Genomic DNA, 18,089 nt, shown 5'->3' on the forward strand with positions numbered 1-18,089 from the left:
TCAAATCCTTTAAAACTTCGGTTATATATTTTCAACATGATGGATAATCTAGTCAACATACTTTAGAAAATAATATAAAATTTTCACATCAATAATGTATATTCATATTAATATTTGGGTGTCTTTGACACTTACTTTATTATGTTGACATGTGAGTTCATATATAACTACATTCAATCATGCATCAATCCATATTTTAGCATCATACGCATGTAATTAGTGTTAAAAGAATATAATTGGAAACTTGAAGTCCCAACAAAGGAGATGCAAATTAGTATTAGCTTGAAAGTAAACCATTTCATAGAAATTATATGTCGGATATAATATTTTCATCACTAACAATAATTTATCAATCCACTCCTTTTCCACCCATGCAATCAACATATAAATGAATAAAATAATACAAGATGGAATATGATTAACATAATTAGAGGTTAACTAATTTCCACATATAGATACTTATGTATATGACATCAAATATTGTAATATCAATAAAAAAAATTAATTAAAACCATTGCTATCTATTAGCAAAGAGCTAAATCATATTCATGAATTATATTTTTGTAATACTGACTTCATATACCGTAAATAAAAAATTCAAATGGTTAGTGAGATTATTTCGTCACCCACATACAAGTAATTATAGTCAATCAAAGTTAAGCATTTTTAATATATCGCTAGATAGACTTAATTATAACCAATAAGGATTCTCGATAACAAATCCAAACCAGTGTGATTCTCTTTAATAATGAACTTGATATGCCAATATACCAAACGCATGTCATCTATCATATGGAGTATACGGTTTAAACATGCCATCAAAAATAAAAACTATGAATGAGGACTTCTTAATTTGGAAATCACTTAAGTATGTAGGTATATTTATCATATTCTTATTATACGGTTTAAACATGTTAATTTGTACATTTGTTATTTGATTAGCAATATAACACTCACAGAATACATCATTTTCTGTCGTTGTATAAAATTAAAATTAAAGACTCTAAAACCAGCAAATTAAATGAAATTATATTATAGATATATTAAATTGACACCATTTATTTACTATACTTTAAACTAAACCACATACAGATTAACAATATGGTGCAACCAAACTTATTTAACATAAAACTAGGATTAGTCTCAAGGTAAATCAAAACTACAATAATTATTAATCTAACCAGCTTAGCGAATAAATCTATTGTTGTCTGCACTACGAAGTAAAAGGTAAATCAGCACTACAAAGTGAAAGGTAAATCAACGGATATGGAAAATGAATCATCTATTGTGCAAATGATCAATTGTACTAACGTTGATCTAGATATTTTATAATATAATCAAAATAGGGGTGATTACATACCTGATCACGGATGAATTATATATATGCGGCGTCGTAATCAAAGTATCCAATTCAACTAACTCGATAAATTAAATTAAGATATGATCCTGATAACGTGTTGTGAAATAAGGGGTAATATGAGATATGGAGAGAGAATTAATCTGTGTATTCTATTCCATATGATAAGATACATATATACACATATCTTATAGTTAGGGTTTGGTTGGATAATAATATAAGCCCTAGAAATAATTTTCATAATGTTCAAAACGCTTAAGTTTTGTTTTCGTTTATAATTACTAAGAATTGAACAAGTCGACTTATAATGAAACAATATTTTTAGGAATATTTGATTTTTACGGGATCAACGATAAACTATAATTAAGCTATCCTATTGTGAAGTTGTCATAACACAAAACCCTACAGGAACAAAGGATGCTTGACTTAGGGCCTGTTCATATTTACTAAATTGAGCTGAACTAAACTGAACTGAACTGATTGGAGTTGAACTAAACTGAATTGAACTGATTGGAACTGAAGTGAACTGAACTGAACTGAATTGAGCTGAAATGAATATTTTATGTGAGAGGGAAATTAAGAGCTGAACTGAACAGAACTAAACTGAACTGATTGGAACTGAACTGAACTGAACTTATTGGAGCTGAACTGAACTGAACTGTATTTAAGTAAATATGAACAGGCCTTTAGTGGTAAAATATACAAAAACTCTCTGATGACGTCATACGCTTTCGAAAACGCAAGCCAAACAGTACAATAAGGGAAATCATATTCTATGTGGTTTGATATATTTGAACCCAAATTTAACTCACTTATTGATGGGTTTCTACTGCCTATTTATTCACACCTTCCTTCACCAACCACTTTCACTCCAATTCATTGAATTCACCTTATCTCTTCTCTTCCATATAAACTCACGCTACCTCATTCAACCACTCACCATTACCATCTTCTTTGTTAACTTTTCAATTTTAATTCATCAAAATGTCTTCCTCCACACCTAAACAATTCGCTCGCCGTGCAACTCTAATTTCCACTCGCACATTCTATGTGCTTTCCGATAGTAATGAACCCGGGGAAGGCACTCTCGTGCTTTCAAACAGAGGTCGGATTCCATTTCCAATCACTGGGTCAAGTGGCGGAAACGCTCATGGAGAATCTATGCCGGAAGAATTTGACGATATTCAGGACAGTGAGGTGTTGCTATTAGAAGTAGAAGAGGACAACCAAGCCGTCGGCACTGGGTGTTTCCCAAGACTTGTCGCGTACAAACCGGAAGAAGAGACGGAGGCAATCAGTGGCGGATCTAGCTTCTCATTTCCTGACATTAGTGGTAGTGTATTTGATAATCGTGGTCGGGTTGAAAATCCGCCCACACCGGTTCACACCCGATCCGGTTCGGAGGTGGAAATGGATAGTCTAGGTGATTTGTTGAAGTTACATGATGAAATAGATGGAAGTAGTGAAGCGCACCCCATGGTCTTGACTATGGGTGGCACAGTGAGCTCCGGAGTGGAGAATGGAAAGATAGCTGGGGGAAAAAATGTGGGGCCGTGGTGGAGGTTAGGGTTTTTTTTTAAGTGTTTCGCCTTCCGTAAGGTGAAGTGAGTGCTTCAGCTTAGCCACGTCAGATCTGGTTTGTTTTTCCACTTGAATATGTATGTTTCATGGGTACCTACAACCTAGGTGATCGTAGTACTAAATCGGGGTGCGGTGGATTTATTTTCCAAAAATAAAAAAAATTCACAACCATGGTACGTTGATGGGAAAAAAACATGATTTAATGTATGAATCTTATTTTACCACCTTTTAATGGAATATATATATATATATATATATATATATATATATATATATATATATATATATATATATATATCAGTTCTATTGAAATTTGGGCTAAATATAAATATTATATTTTAAGAAAATCAAAAAATTAAAATATGGAAGTAAAAATTAGAAGGCAAGATCTTGTGATGTATGCTGTTGTAATATCATAATTTGATTTCAACAGTGTAAGTGGAGTAAAAACTAGTGGAAACCATTTGAGCATGGATGCATGCCTTGCATGGAATTGGAAGTAAGAATCTTTTGTACTACTATGACTAAGTTCTGTCTAGCTCAAAACTATTAGCATATGTGTTGTTTAAACTAATCAATACGAGGTAGAGTGTGATGTTAATCCTCGTACTGTTTATTACTATTAAGGAATGTGATATTTCTGTCTTTATGATCCTTCATTTCTTTATAATATATTATCTTACTAAAGCTGTTACTACTAATTATGCTAAATATTTGGAAAATTATTTATAATATGTTGTAGCTCATGAACTAGCTGCCCAAACGAAGCATTTCTTTTGATGAATGTGGATGGAGGAGGTCCCTTTGGGTATCTCTAACTTTGTTTTGGCTGAGTTGGCCTCTCTTATCGAGTTGGCCTCTCTTATCTCTAACATTTGAGCTGCCAATTTGATAATAGTAATAATAATAATAATAATAATAATAATAATAACAATAAAAAATAATAATAATAATAATAATAATAATAATAATAATATTAATATTAATATTAATATTAATATTAATACTAATAATAGTAATAATAATAATAATAATAATAATAATAATAATAATAATAATAATAATAATAATAATAATAATAATACTTGAACCTTACATAAAGTTCTAAATATTCATAGTATGTGATCGACTCATTAATTTTTATGAAATTTAATAATATAGCAAATAATTAAATTAGTTAAAAAATATTGGTGATAGAGGCTTCATAGATTTAACGAACCTATACAAAAATAGGCAAAATTATTTGAACAAATATTGCAATGTGGAAGAAAGTATGTGGTAAACTGATCACAACCTTCCACTACAGACTCATAGGGTAACTTTTATGCACATTATCTTTACATGCTCGGATTTTGGTAAACAAGCTAAGCACAACACCATTATTCAATTACCTACCATTATTTTTACGGCCAAATTATTTTAAAATACGAATTCATGCAACAATTAACCTTGTTTTAACCTTAGTAAAAAACAAAGTTAACCTTGTTGCATATACACTATGTTATGCCCGACAATTAATAATATTCAATGTTCTCCCTTATTAATTTATATTACCATTTTGTAATGAACCTCTTTAATAAATTGTTAGTGTTAATGTTCTCTGTAATATATTCTATTCTATTTTTTTTTTTAAAAAAAAAAACAAAAATCAGTAAAAAAAGTCCTTTAAGCCACAAAGCCAATTAAAACTACATTACATAATAATCGATTAATAAATACCATAATACAACCGGTTCTTCTAATTTATGGTACATCCCATAATATAACATTTTAAAAATTTTGTTCACTAATCCTATAATTACTAATCCAACTACGTAATACCAAAAGTTGCCATCTGCCTTCAAATGATCAACAAGCAGCCGTAGGAAACACACAACATTTGGAAATTGAAAAGACTTAGTCTAGACTCGAGAGCAGCTTTTAATTTAATAAATGAAAATTTGATGAAAAGAAGTTGCATTAAAGGTGAATAAATAGGCGTGTGATGGTGAAACCGTGAAAGATAGTGTAATGCTTTTCCTATTTTAATTTTAAAAAGGCAAAAAATTGTAATACATTTAATGAATTTTGGAAAGTAGTTGGTGAAGTAGTGTACTCCAAATCAGTACATGTATCTATTTTCCACTTCATTTGAAGGCTAATTTGGGAAAAAAAACAGAAAGTTATTTGGATAATGTAACAGGTGGTGGATGACTACATCAAAATGCACACGCATGTTACCCTTCCATGGACTGTGCAATTAGGGTTTTTGTTACTATTAATTATAATTAAAATATAACATAAACCAATTTAAAAACTGGATTTTCTTGGGAGAGATTAAAAACTGAAATTGAATATTTAAAATTACTTTTTTTGTAGATATAATCCTAATTTCAGTTTTTTTTTCGATTACAAAAATCAGCTTTTTTTAGGACGGATAACTTGTTATCCAATTAAGATCTTATCATCTCATACAGTTTATCCCAATTTTTTCGCATTACCCGTGTGTACATTCAGACAGATTAGGCAACATATCTTATTATTAGAGAACATATTGATACGAATGTCACATTACCCCCCCCATATATCCCCCCCCCCCCCACAATGCAATTTTGTGTAGATTTTTTATTTTTTTATTATTATTTTTTTTACTACGGGCATGTTCTCATTGACTGAACAAAGCTGAACTTAACCGAATTGAACTGAATTGAACTGAACTCAGCTGCACTGAACTGAACAGAACTAAGCCAAACTGAACTGAAATGAATTTTGATAAGACTCGGAAATGAGGATCTGAACTGAACCGAACTGAACTTAATTGAACTGAAGTGAACAGAGAACTGAACTAAACTGAACTGAACTCATCTGAACAGTACTAAATTGAAATGAATGTTAGCGTAAGAGAACAAGCCCTAAGTAACTACGTATTATCGTAGGGTGTTTGACTCACATTCGTCTTTAATTGTTATAAATTTTGTCCGGTACGTTGTTATGGCCTCTTAGTTTCCTATATATTGGCACGCTCTAAGTTAATGAATAATTAAAATATCAAACTCTATGATGTACACTATGTTTTTAAAGGTTTACCAGTTAGTTGAGTGGAAGAACATATAACAATTAATCCTTATAGTTAATAACTTCAAAGATGTACATTTTATTATAACAATCATAAATTTTATGCCCCTAATTTACTCCAACTTTTATAAAAAAAAAAATAAAAAAAAAGGTTATCCAATTTACGTACTTTGTAGATTAGAAACCTGTACATAAACTTCTAATTGAACATCACAAATTGGGTGTACTGAGGAGTGAGGACATCTAACTAGATCATAACATTAATACAAGATCATAACACCTTTGACTTGTGCTTTGTCATTACATAACACTATGCACTGTATTGTATTTCAAATGCTAAGTATGCTGGACTCCAATTTCAAAAGATTCTAAGTGTAATGCTTTAAAAAAAAATTATGACTACTTATCTGAGAACAATTTATTGTAAACATTGAATGTTATTGTATTTATTTGCAGGTTGTCCGATCCAAAGATCTCTACAAATATTTTGGGAGACTTTATCTAATGATGTGCTATATCATACTTACATGTTTACTAGCACCTACATAAATTGAATACTCCTTTTACTGTACAACAATTATCCATAAAATAAGAAACTTATAATAAACTACCACATGTTTAATTAAAATTAGTGACCATCCCGAGTCTATCGAGCACGCTTAACCCAAATTTTTAGAGTATGCCTCCTTTGTAGAACGGGTTATAATTAATCTTGTTACTACTACTACTACTAGCTTTAATAACATCATATTTAAAATTACTATCATTATTATCATGTACTTCTTTTGTTATTTTTTTACTTGACATGTTTTTTCTAATAACACGCTTATCAATGTAAAACTTCATCGATCAATAACCTTAATCCCCCATAAGTGATAAAATATATCTGTTTAAGACTATAATAGTACTATACTTATTACGACGAAAATGTGAAATTACGTGACCTAATTGCATATATTTTCGATATATCAGTCACATAAAACAGTAAAAAATGGTGTAGTGAAAAGTAATGCTGGTAAATTAGGTTAAATTAATAACCGGGTGAAATATATGTCAAAATGGACCTTGAAATAGACAATTAATTTAATTTCATGGTAATCTGAGAACACCCAATATGTCTATGCACATTTGTTTAGCTACTAATTTCCACTAACCAAATTGCATTTGAACAACACATACCATCGCCATATTATTTATGTCAATCAATGTTATTCCATCAATTTTCCACAAAGTAATTGATGACAATGGTGGTTTAATTTAATTTGTTACTTTATCTAAGGTAGGTGTGCTATATCATAACTACATGTCTAGTAGCATCTACATAAAATGTAAAACTCTTTTCAATGTTCATCAACGTACATAAAAATTTTACTTTTACTTAATTACTAACATGTATAACATGAGTAATGTCCATTCCGAGTCTATAGAACACGTTTAATATAACCCATATCTTTGATGAATATCCGCATTGCGGAACGGGTTATTATATAATTAATATAAATATAGTCGTTTCTTACTGTATGACATCATATTGAACATTAGCACATTATGATCATCAATATGTTTAGATTTATATCGGTTGAGTCATTTACTTTTTATGTTAATCCGACACCACAAATTTTCCTTACAAGTTTGTTAATAGGGTACACATGATTACCTACTAATTTCACTTAATTTACTGCAGTTGAAGATTCATTCTAGTAATATCATTTCTATCTACTAATGTAGATTACTAAAAAAAAAAAAAATCTTGCAATGTAAAACCATTAAATTTTCTCTAAGTAATTTATGACAATGGTGTTGAGATGCCTTTTGGACACTTAGATAGGTCTAATTGTTTTTAATAGACCTCCTGGTTAGGCTTGTATGACACTGCAAATCTCTCCAGGCTACTTCATTCATTAAAAATTCTTCATCCAATACCAAATTGCCACGTATGAGAAGAAGATGTAGAAGGTATCAAAATAAGACAATAAAAAAAACCTTTCATTAATGTTACTACTTGTAGTATTGCTAGAGAAGTAACTACTTTGTTCCCTAGTATGCAAATATGCAGAGAATTATTTTTTCCACAATGTCTAAACTCTAGTTTTCCTTTTCCAAGGGTTGTACTCCAATGTATCCACTGTCAACGTACTACAGTACTACCAGGTGTAAGTTATAAATATGGTAGTTGATGAATTTATTCTCACTTGAAGTCATAGAGTTTTGTAACAATGCTTTTAGAACCACGTAAAGTTTTTTTACACTCCTATATTATTCGTCAAGCTAAATAAACCTATAATATTCCTAATATTTCTCAAAAAAAAATAATAAAATAATATACTATATTCCTAATAAACGATAATAATCGACTCAACTCGTATTTGTAACGACCACTAGTGGTGATTTGGTGAATATTTGATTCACTTGAAACTTTAGCTAGCACGAGTAGGATTCTGTGTAGATGATCCCATTTGAGCACCCATCAGCTCGAGACAGTGGCGTACCTTGGGATTCCGAACTGTGGATTAGGAATCTTTAAACACACATAATGTTCATGTATCAATTAAATACTAGCCTTTTGGCCCGTTCGATGCACGGGTTTTTACCTGATGTTATTTCGTATGTATGTATGTTTTTCAATAGTTGAAACTTTTGATATGAATTACATTCTAATTGTTTCACTGCTAAAACTTAAAGTGAAAAAAAGAATGAGAGTAGAACTATGGAAAAAGATAATGAAATTTAGTTATGTACATGAAAATTGTAGGATATGAAAGGACATATTAGTTTATGTTATGTTTTAAGTCTAGGAATTAAAAAGACAATTTTTATATAATTCAATTCATATGTTTATGTGAAGTATATTAATTGGTTCAACTTCATTTTATTATGATTGAAATGAAACACTTCATTTTCTTAATTGAATTTGCAAGTTATGGAATACATTAAGACTTAAACAAAAAGATTAAAAGGAGTGACATGTGTCATATGTGGTATTGAGTGACTTGTGATGACATGTGTCATATGTAAAATAATGATTTGTGTTTTTAAATAATAAAGTATAGATATAGATTTAATACATGATCAGTACAAATTATTAGTTTCAACTAATCGATGGATTTCATATTTTTTTGGAAATTAATTTTTTAAAAAGGAAACAAAAAACTTTTACAAAATAAGAAAAAAAAACAATCATCACGTTTTCATACTTTGAAATTGTATTAATACATTACTACTGCTATTTATGATAACTCTATAATTCGATTGCAAAATAATCATTAGTACACTTAAAACAAAATACTCAAATCCCCAATAAACACAAACGTTAAGGATATAAACTTCTTACAATTACCCTTTACAAGACCAAGACAAATTGTTAAGTCAAATTTTCTACTACCTGATTTTGTCAATAATTCAATGGCTCAACAATACATCAACAATACAAGTCCAATACGGGTGATTTTTATAACTAGATTAACCTAATGCGTGCAATGTCATATTTATGATTTTATGTTTATTGATGAAAAAAGGTTGTACGTACTTTTATTTGACTTGTAGACAATCGTGTCATATATCGGACTAAGGAGTTGTTCACATTTACTACTATTCTAAGAATAACGGAATTGAGATGAAATGAATATTTTATTAGAAGGTTAACGGGAGTTAAACTTGTTAGCGCTGAAGCATAATAACTGAACTGATAGGAGCTGAACTTAACTGAATTAAACTAACGTGACATTTAGTAAGTGCACCGACCTTTAATTAATATAGTATCATACTTGTAAGTAGTATGCCACCAAGACATACTAATACGTAATACATAAGGATCTCATATTAAATTTTAGTTCAACATATGATCGTAAATAGTCTAAGTGCTTGTTCTCTTACATTGAAATGCAATTCATTTCAGCTGAGTTCAGTTCAGTTAAGTTCAGCCGAGTTCAGTTTAGTTCAACTCCTAATTACCTGCTCTTATCTAATATTCATTTTATTTCAGTTAGTTCAGTTCAGTTCATTTTAATTCAGCTGAATTCAGTTCAGTTCAGTTTAGTTCAGCAAAATTCAGTCATTGACAACAGCCTTAACTCCTCAAACCAACAAAATTATAGCAAAGTTTAAATTAGGCAGGATGTCTTTACTTTATCATTATATGGACAAGGTATTACATTAGTATTAACTGGTGAAATGAGGATAGGAAACAATAATATGTCAATATCCATTGATTAATGTCATAAGGCTTAGTATCTTATAGCTATGTAGGCTTAGCGATATGATGATATGAGCACAGGATACTACAATATGTCAATATCCAGTGACTAATCTGGATTTTGTACTAAGTTATGAATAGTTAGTTGAATATGTTTATGCTTTCTTCAGAACTACTCCGTAATTATTATTATACTCCGTATCAAATTATTGCAAATTGATACATAAAGATTTGTTTTGCTTACTATTTAATTGTGCTTAAGAATTCCGTGTTAGAAAAGGGATAGGATGTACAATACTAAGGTCAAAGGAACTACTTCGTATATATTTTTTCATATCAAAACCTTATAGGAAAAAGGAGAACTTTGCTAAATTTGGTGGTTTGGACAAGTGTCCATTACTTCAATTTAAAATGGAAAAGCAAAAACTGGAAAAATTGGTGGATCAAGTGTCCTTCATTTAAAATGGAAAAGATTAAGCAACTTGTTTGTAAACTAATTTTATTAAACATCGATTTGGCAACTTAAATTGCGAAAATAACAAACGAATTGGATAAGTTATACTTGTTGTAAACATCAATTTGGCAACTTGTTCTACAATGGTATTATGGTAATATAACAACATTAGTTCTGCAACAATAATTACAGTAAGTCTAATTAAACAAAGAAGATTCAAATCTGTACGGAGTGAATCATTTTAGAATAAACAGTGAACTACAAATAATAGTTTGGCCCACGTCATTAAGTTTTAAGGTAAAGTAGCATTAGTTTTGCATACATCTAGATAGTCAAGTCAAATAAAAAGCATTACAAATAATTTACAATGACAATATCAAGTAAATGTTACTAATATCAACACTGGTTTTGGATCCATGCCATATAGCTCGACGAGAACTCTTTCATCGACTTCAACCTCCTCACCGCGAATGAATTTTTGAACTCCTTTCTTCATGTTACAAGAAAGGATCTGTTTTTTGTGATCCCGCCTAATGTGCATTTTGGCATCATACTTCTGAGTATTAATATACAATGCAACATTGGAGGTTTTCTGTAAAACCTTCGAAATTTGTTTTGGCAAAGGACAAAGGAACGTTCTGCTTCCATAAAAAGAAAAAAACAAAAAAAAAACGAAAATTTATGGTGATCATTAAGATGTGATGGTAAAACAACTTATAAATCAGATACAATTGTAACATGAAGTAAACTTAGATTCACAACTCACAATTGTCGGTTTGTCATAGTAGCTTTTGAGGAATTGGAATTTGAAATACGGTTCATGTTCATCACTAACTGGTACCTCATTTGTTTCGGTTATCTCTATGTCTTGCCTCCAGATCCTAACCCGATAAACCAATTCCACATAGTCGTCTATTGATAATACAAATTAGACAATAAAGCATAATTGAGTTATCTCCTTAACATTTCAAAATGTCGTTGTCAATTGTCACGCTCATTGTGTTTTATGCAAAAAAGAAGTAAGTTTAAATCTGGCCTGGCAATTGAAAATTACTTCCAAACATTACCACACCATTACAATTCAAATTTGGAGTACCAAATATAGTAGCATTCCTCACACGTCACAATCAACTTACTAAGTCTGAAGTGATGAATTACCATCTCAACAAAAGCAACTACCAAATACAGAACTAATGACCTACCCAAAAAACAAAGGCAAGATCCTAACACAGAGAATTTAAACTATCAAGGTTCGAAACACGAAAACTACCAGATGGATCTACATACAAGAATAAATCTGAAATTAATTTCCCTAAAAACAAATTTTTGGAAAACGAAAACACCTTCTTTGTATTGTATTACAAAAACCGACTATGTTTTTTCGCTGTATACCGAAATTCACCAAAAATTATGCCACAAGCATCCATAATTATTCAAATTATAAACGTAGTCCCACAATTCATTAGATAACAACATATGGGGTTCAAGAAAACAAGGATATATAATTCGCAAAATTCAAGTACTTCATGGATGTAACTAAACTAAAACAAGTAACAAATGCTATGAGGAATTGTATTAATACCTGATGTAAGATTGGGATTGCTGCTAGTAAAGGAAACCTAGCTCAAATTGCCGAAATTTTTTTAGAGGGAGACAAATGTGGTGACAGTTGAGAGTCTTGAGACTATGAGAAGTAGGGGTAGGTTTGTGTAAATAGCAGTGACGAGTCATCAGGAAAATGTGGCCCATTAAGCAGAAATGCTAGACCCAAACTTCAAAATTTACTACTTGATTCATTTAGTATTCACATTCACTTATATAGTGAATTAAAATTAATAACACTCCACAATTGTTTCTATCAAAGTAATATGCACATGATTGTTCCAATGGCATATGCTACAACCCCCTCTACTTCTCTCCCCAGATCACGTTTCGAAACCTACTAAACCCTCCACCAAACATGGAATGATGTATTCATATATATATATATTTTGTTTTTGCTCTCGCAGAAAGTTGATAGTGACATTTGCATAATTTGTCAAATCTCACGATTGAGAAATGAGGCATCACATGTTTTGAGGCTTTACATGTTTTGTTATTAGACATGGTTTGAGTTTCACATTAAAAGTAAAACAACTCCTTTTGTATGTCAATAACATTTTTTTTTTTTTTTTGAAAACCTGCATGTCAATAACATAGTTGAGTCTTAATATGATCTTACACATTCACTAACATACAACAGAAATACTAAGATAAACCTACCAAATAAACAATAGTAGGATGTCAAATTTGATAGGAAACATACCATAAAACAAACCTACCCTACAACAGGAATACATAGATAGATAGCCCTAGACATAGATTAAACAAGTTTGATATGTCAATTATTATATTTGTAAATCTAGCCGTCTTAATGTCATTCATACGATTAACCCTGCACGTTACAAAAGTAATTTCCTCTAATTCATAGGTCATCCGAAGTTAGATGTACTACGAATTAGGGTAAACGTAGTTGGACTCAGTCTTATTTTCACATAGTAGGTAAAACATAAACGATATCTTCGTTTAGTATTTTTTTCTCTCTAATAGTTTGAAATTCGTGGACCAATTTGTTTTCATGGGTTACAAACAATTTTTCGGGATCCAATTCGTTAAAAGTCGCCCACAAATCAAATAAACCTTGAAGAGGTGCACCTAAATCACCAGCTACTTTAACCAACATGTACCGAGTCCTGTGATCCTGGATGTAAAAGTGTTTTACTCTTGTATTCAGATTGTATTCAACCGTCTGCAAACACATGACCACATCAAAACAATTTAGAACAATAATATACGTAATGAACTTTTTAACTAGTGGAAAAAGGACACTTACATCACTAGAAACAATTAGCTCGTCTCCACAGTTTATCCCAACACTTATTGGAGTGTCGGTGATGTGTATGCAAGTTTTGTGTTTCATAATCATTATCTCATCAACCTCACGATCGACTTTAGCCGCGTAATCAACGTAGATCCTTTGGAAGGTATCATTTTCCCTAACATAGTACAACACGCCCTGGTCTAGTTCACTAATGCTTTTGACCGTAATAGCGACCAAAGGCATCACATTTTTTCCACCCATTCCCGGATTCGGACCCAATGTTACAAGTGGTAGAGTTGGAGGAGGCAAAACTCTTTTGGGTGGGACTTTTGGGTTTACTTCGAGTAGTTCAAATCCACCATAACGGGTCGGTAAGAGTGGCGGCTGTATAAGGGCACGTGGGGCGTGGGCTTCTTCAGCATGAACTTCTAGAGGTGGACTCTTTACGTTGGTTGTGTCCTCAGCTACGTCCGATTTTTTAGGCACGTCAAACTTCAGAGATTTCTTAGGTGTGTTCCGTAGCCTTTTATAGATTTTCTCTACTGATGGGCTAGTTTTAGGATTTTTAAAGGGGTTAAAATAGGCACGCATCTCACGAATACGTTGTACATGTTTAGGGCCGAGAGAGGATGGTGATGGACCACTATTAGGTGGCCTACAATTAGATCGGTGAGATGACGAGGTTGAAGATGGGTGAAATGGGGAATGGTCGGACATGTTTGGAGAATATATTCAAATGAAGTTTAATAATTCGCGTATCTTATTGATATACACTTTCATGTGCATTGACATTACATCTATATATAGAAGATGAGTAGGTTATATGTCTTGCAAAAATACCCTTGCTTCAAAAAATAACGACCAATTAGCCAATTTTAATAGTATATCTACGTGATATTACAAATTATTAGTTCTGAAAACATAAATTTTATATACATAATATATTATTACAAACCAAAAAGAAAATCTATGGTTGTGCACAAACGTACTACGTTTTCATGACCATGATCTAGACAATAAATACTACCTCCGTTTCTTTGTAGTTGACACGTTTTGACTTTAGCACTATTCATCTACCTCTCTTTGACCGTATTTTGTGCTCTATACGTAATGAAAACTATAGTCATGTGAGATCTTGTTAGATTCGTCACGTTATATACTTTCAAAGTAACAACTTTTCATAATTTTCGCTTATCGATAATTAAAGATATTAATGATTGAATAATTGCATTGGCAAACTTGACTAAAGAAACGTGTCAACTAAAAAGAAACGGATGAAGTATTAAATAAACAAATGGAATCCAAAGTTAGATGCCATATCATTAGTAAATCCTAAGGATGTAATATAACGCCACAAAATTTCACCATTGTTACAATATGGTACTACCTTAATTTATAATGTTGTTTCCTCATTTTGCGAATTAGAGTTATGTAATAAAGGCGAAATACATTAAATATTTAGGGGATGCTCTTATTTACTGAACTAACTGAACTGAACTGATTGGAGCTGTATTGAACTGAACTGAACTGAACTGAGCTGAAATGAATATTTTATGTGAAAGGGAAATTAAGAGCTGAACTGATTGGAACTGAACTGAACTGATTGAAGCTAAACTGAACTGCACTGAACTGAAATTATGTAATATTATTGTAAGACTTAATTGATGATTCATAATACGTATGACAATAGATAATATGTTACTTTTAATATGTAATTTGAAATAGATTACATATTAGTCGTTAATAAATTTGAAAAATAAATAAATAAAATAGAATACGCAACTACCATGCATTTGTTATTGTGCATCATGTATTTTGTGAATTCGCATGTTGTATATATTCCGCTAGATTGAGGTGTAACTAATGATTAGGGGATTCAACAGTAAGAAAAAAAATTGAGAATGGTTCATGTAGGCCTATCTTTCCCATACCTCTAATACATAAGACTAATAACCCTACAAATTGACAATTTGACTGTATTGTTGAAATTGATGGAACGAACTCAGATGTCATAAGCAGAAATTAAGGTGCGAATAACTGATGCAAGTCCATTGTGGCAACATGAAGATCTTACATATGATATTAAAAATTTATCAAGTGTAAAAATACAAATTAATAAGTACGTACCATAACAATGCTCACTTGATAATAGTAATGCTAACTGAGTACATATTGCATATCACTTTATAAAAAACTAATTAATAAGTACGTACCATAACAATGCTCACTTGATAATAGTAATGCTAACTGAGTACATATTGCATATCAATTTTTAAAAACCTAATATCAATTAAATATGTGAGCAAATTTTCACACGAGTCATCTACCCATCTAAGGTTGGGTGTCAAGAGGGCCACAAGGAAGCAATTCAAAAATCAGGTGTAGATGGAGGGCGTGCCTTGGTGCTAATCTAAGCGACTAATCGGCCGGTATATATATATATATATATATATATATATATATATATATATATATATATATATATATATATATTATCGATTAATGGAACGCGTGTTAGGGGATTTAGAGAGTTAGAGGTAAAGTTAGCACTTGACAATATGTCAGCATCAGTTATAACTAATCATAATAAAAATAAAATAGTTTAATTTGAACTACAAGGTAATTTTTGTGAATTGGTATGGAAAATTGATTTCTTTATAACTTTTTTTAAATAAAAATGTTGTTCTATTATGAGAAAATGTTTATGGAACATGTATTGTACGTGAAATTTAAAAAATCAAATTCGTTCTAATTCAAGATTTTTAAACATTACTTTATAGGATGTTTCTACTATGGTCATCTTAGATATGACTATAGGTAGACTTAAATCTCATTGGCTGATTTTAGATTTATTTTTTTAGATTGGTCAAACTTTATGTAAGGGTATACAAGGTATTTTCTTTTTTTAATTCATTTTCTTATTTTTCATAATTCAATTAATGAATTTCTGAAAATATTATTTTAATCTTCGAATTAATTTTATCTAAATCTAATTTTAATAAAATCTAAAATTAAGATTTAAAAAAAAATAAAAATCGAAAATTTGTTCTTCGTCGTTCATCGATGTTCATCAATGTTCTTCCTAGTTCTTCCAAATTTTTCATCAAATAATGAAATCAACCACAATTTTATGTTCAATGTACCTTAATTTCAATCGCGCATCAATGGAGACCGAAAAAATAGGCCAGATTTATACAACCATTGCGCAACTTTATGGTACATATAATCCGTTTCTTTCATCCTGTGGGTGGGTTCTTAATCTTTGAATAACATATTTTAATTGTACAAAGTCAAGCATCGGATTCGAAAATAGCGATTTAAGGTATAAGAAATAAAAAAAATTTAAGTTTTGAGGTAATATATGTTCCTCATGAAAATCTGAGAAGAAACTGTAACACATTTTTTCTCACAACTTTGTTTGAAAATCGAAGATCGAATTATAAACACTGTTTGTGATTAAGGTATTGACCCAAATTTGAATATGACATAGCCTTAATTGAATTTTAATAATTGTAAACAGATAATGACCAAACGTAACATTGGACATTTCCAATTATTATAACATAATTTACTTCAATTGTTGGAAATTTATAATACGATGAACCTAGACATTGATTCGAACTAATCAATAAACAAAAATTATGGAATCAATATATTTTAAGTTTAGAAATTGCATTTTAATATTGGAAATCACTTATTCTAATTATGATCTTTTCCTAAATTTCTATCTTTTTAAATTTTGAATAGATTAAATATTGGTAATTAGTTATTCTACATAGGATATTTTCCTAATTTATTATCTCTAAAATTTAAATGATTTTTATCTTTTAAATTTTAAAAAATCTTTACAAACAACAGCGTTAGGGTTTTTTGCTTCACATCTTTATCATCCTCGCATATCCTTTTCAACCGAATTTGTTTCACGGTTTGCAACTGACTAGCGAAAAATAAGGGTGGTCATTTAAAAAATTTTAAATTTAGTTTGGAAATGCAATGCAGTATTAAATATACTAAAGCGATTAGTTTAAAAAATTAATTGACTAAGCTTTTACATATACTTATATCCGGTTTTATCCTGCTAATACTTATGTCATTACCTATTCGGAAGGTAATTGTGCAAACTGTGAAACAAATTCGGTTGAAAAGAGTATGCGAGGATGATAAGCATGTGAAGCAAATAACCCTAACTTTGTTGTTTGTAAAATATTTTTAAAATTTAAAAGATAGAAATCATTTAACTTTTAAAGATAATAAATTAGGGAAACATCCTATTCTGATTTCCAATATATAATGTATTTAAAATTTAAAAAGATAGAAAATTAGGAAAAAAATCCTAATTAGAATAAGTGATTTTCAATATTAAAATGCAATTTCTAAACTTAAAAGATATCGATTCCATAATTTCAAATAATTTATTAATTCAAATCATTGTCCAGGTTCATCGTATTGTAAATTTCCATCGAACTAAATTCTGTTATGCTAATTGGAAATGTCCAATATAGTGTATGGTCATTATCTTTATAAAATTAATAAAATTCAGTTAATGCTATGTCATATTTATATTCTGGTCAATACCTTAATCACAAACAAG

The sequence above is a fragment of the Chenopodium album genome, chromosome 21, assembly GCF_948465745.1.
Source record: "Chenopodium album chromosome 21, dcCheAlbu1.1, whole genome shotgun sequence".
Classification (NCBI taxonomy): Eukaryota; Viridiplantae; Streptophyta; class Magnoliopsida; order Caryophyllales; family Amaranthaceae; genus Chenopodium; species Chenopodium album.